Source organism: Crocuta crocuta, unplaced genomic scaffold (genome assembly GCF_008692635.1).
Source record: "Crocuta crocuta isolate KB4526 unplaced genomic scaffold, BGI_CrCroc_1.0 scaffold64, whole genome shotgun sequence".
Classification (NCBI taxonomy): domain Eukaryota; kingdom Metazoa; phylum Chordata; class Mammalia; order Carnivora; family Hyaenidae; genus Crocuta; species Crocuta crocuta.
Genome location: NW_027530640.1, coordinates 56,129 through 59,680, shown reverse-complemented (window position 1 = coordinate 59,680; position 3,552 = coordinate 56,129).

Genomic DNA, 3,552 nt, shown 5'->3' with positions numbered 1-3,552 from the left:
GACAAAGTCTAGATTTCTCTTTGGGCAAGGATAAAGTACATAATATATAAGTGAATTATATTGAGTATTGAGTGTTAAAAGATAAGCGCTAGGGAAAACTTTCTAAAAAAGTGTAGTAGGGGAATTGGGAATGTGTGTGTCAAAGAGGGAGAGCTAGGGAAGTTTGCCTTTCTGAATATAGTGTTCAGGGTAAGGCTCACTGAAAAGGTGACATTTAAGCAAAGAATTGGAACAAATGATTTTTAAGATAATGAAATGAAGGTACAGAAAGGGGCATGACTTATCCGAGACCAGCTGATACCTGCTGCCTGCTCTTTGGAGTTGAAAAAGATTGTCCAGCAGTGCGTTGTATACATTTTTGACTTGCACGGTAATGGGTCAGTTTTTGTCCACAATGAAGAAGATTTTGGCACAGTAGAATTTCAGAGACCTCAATATGGGAGTTGACAGAATCAGGAGCTGGTCTAAGAGAAATTAAAGTTCTGAAATGTAGAGAAAATCGAGGCAAGAGGCAGAGCAGACAGGCATCAAACATTGGAGTATGTCCTGGACTAGTTCATACATACTGCAGATAGTGTTGTACCATATGTGTTGGGATGTATTCACACATATCATTCAGACTCCTATGGCTACCTGTGTGAGGAAAACACTAAATGTCATTAACTTTTTTCTGAGAATATCCTAATATTCCATTTTCTTTTTTTAAATGTTATTTTGAGAGAAAGCGAGAGAGAAGGGGGAGAGAGAGACAGAGAGAGACAGAGAGAATGAATGTATAAATGAATATAGGGGAGGGGCAGAAAGACAGGGAGAGAGAGGATCCCAAGTAGCCTCCGTGCTTCAGTTTGGAAATGGATGCCAGCTCGATCTAGGAACCATGAGATCATGCCCTGAGCAGAAATCAAGAGCCACATGCTTAACTGACTGAGGCACCTTTTCTTTTGACAAATGTGTGTTCTTCCCAGAAGACCCAGTTCACACATGTTCTCTGATTATTACCTCTTTCATTCTTCCTTAGCAACTTGAACTCACTTCCATAGCACTTACACCATTGCATTATGGTCTTATGTAGGCTTTGCCATTGATTAAACTATGAGCTTATAATTAGTAAGAACCATAGTTTATTCCTATTTGTATCCTTAGCACCTCTTACCCAGAGAGTATCCAATAAGTATGTGTATGTGGAGTGAGTGAAAAAGTGAACTCTTAAATCCATGAAGGACTTCAAAGTGATTGTTATTCCTGTTAGATTCTTCAGATATTATCTCAGGAAATAAAATTTAGTGATAGAACACTACTTGGTATATACAGCAGAGCAGAGATGACCTGGCAAGAACAGTATAGTGCTGGGTAAATCTGGCACTGTGTGTGGGCATTGGTCTGTGGCTGTTTGCCTATTAACTGTTATATAATACTGGATTTTTATTATACATATAAATAGAATATTTATGAATAATTTTGGATTGGATTTTTTGGTTAAGCCCTCCTTTATAGTCTTCTAAAATTAAACAGTCATATTTTTATGCAATGAATCTTTTTTTATTCATATAACTTTTTTTTTTTCTTACAACTAGTCATTCTGTTAGGTGCTAGGGATACAAAAGTAATAAGACATAGCCCCGGTCCTTTTGAAAAGCATAGTTTAGGAGCGCCTGGGTGGCTTAGTCGGTTAAGCGTCCGACTTTCGCTTAGGTCATGATCTCGCAGTTCGTGGGTTCGAGCCCCACGTCGGGCTCTGTGCTGACTGCCAGCTCAGAGCCAGGAGCCTGTTTCAGTCTGTGACTCCCTCTCTCTCTGACCCTCCCCTGCTCACGCTGTCTCTCTCTCTCTCTCCTAGAAATAAATAAAACATTAAAAATTTAAAAAAAAAAAAAGAAAAGCATAGTTTAGTCTTAGATTTTAAAGGGGCAATTAACATGAAGTCATTCACAATATAGTATGATGTATACAAAGTGGGGCAGGACGGGAGCTGTAGGTAAGTATAATTTTATTCTCTTTTTTTCAATAATGCCTATCGAATACTCACATTTAGCCGCATACAAAAGCCGTGGATCTGAGTCACAGGAGAGAAGCATCCTAACTTTCCTAATGTGGCCTCCTTTTTTCCCCAAGTTAAATTCAGTTTAAACTGATTTGGGGTTGAATTTTTTCTCCTTTGTNTATCTTAAGCCTTGGATTGTCAGTTTATGAAATAAAGTTATTTATGCCTGCCTCAAAAAAAAGTTTAAGAAGAATAATTTTGAAAACATATATGTAAAGAAGCTAGAAAATATCTAACAGACTCCAAAGTAGGTACTGTTTATTGTACTTCACATTATCTTTGATATCCAATGTCAAAATTTAGAAATTGTAGACCATGGGTGATTGTAAAAAATGTATTTCATTTTTATAATGCCCAAATCTCTCTGATTTCTACTCCACAAGAAAAGTAGTTGTTCTTTGAGTGAGTAGGAAAATTAGTGTTCTTACATTAAAAGTAAATGCAGTTACATGATCCTGTACTTTCTATGAGTGTATGCCATGGTTCTGCTAATTTGGAAAATAACATTTTTGCTTTTCTGTCATCAGAGTACATTATGCAAGAAGATAGTACTAGTAATGTTTTATACTTTTCAGAGATCAAATGTCTATATGAACTTAAGTTATTTCACCTATTAGGGAGCACAGGCCTTGCTGGATAACTGGCTTTGTTTTAAAGAGTGGTCTTGATTCATTTATGAACTGAAAGAAAACACATACATCAATTTTCTAGAGGCCAAAGAAAAGAAAAATGCCACATTAGTGAGAGCTCAGTGAAAGTGTATTTTAAATCCTCCCTGTCATGCATTTTGGTTTTGGTACAATTTACATAAGCAATATATCCTTAAAGGGAGTTTATCATACATCCTATGTTAAAACATTAAAAAAAACCTGGTTTTATGCAAAGTTCTGTAATTGTTTTTTAACCCAGAAAAATCCCAACAATATTAGCTTTTCTAAGTCCAAGTTCACATAATTATATAGTTATATAATATACTTTTCCATATTTATATATTAATTTTTATGAATAAAGTAATATAATTTATGTTTTAAATCAATTTTAGAATATTGCCTTAAAAGATACCATGTTCTCTGTATAAAGCCAAAAATAAAACATTGAATTTCAATTAAGCCAACACATTGTTTCAAGAAGATATATAATTTATTTGGAAGCCGTCCAAATAAATGTATTATTTTTTGTTAAAATGCTTTAGCTGTACTTTTTATGAGTGCTGAATAGACCTTTCTGGTGTTCACTTGGCTTAGTGGCACATGTCCTGACTGGTATTGTTTTTCAATGTCTGTTGTATAACAAAAAGCTAGAGTTGATCCCTGCATGCAGTGTGGTTTGTCTCCTTTGAGCTCACAGGCAACAATAACCTCTCATCATGATTACAGAGTCTCTTGCAGAAAGATGGGCCTAATCCCAGTGCTCCATCAACTCAGTAATCTATTCCAATCAGTATGTGATGGATTTGACAGGCCATCTCTAGCCAAGTGAGACACATTCGGGCAGGTCAAGCATCTTAGCAG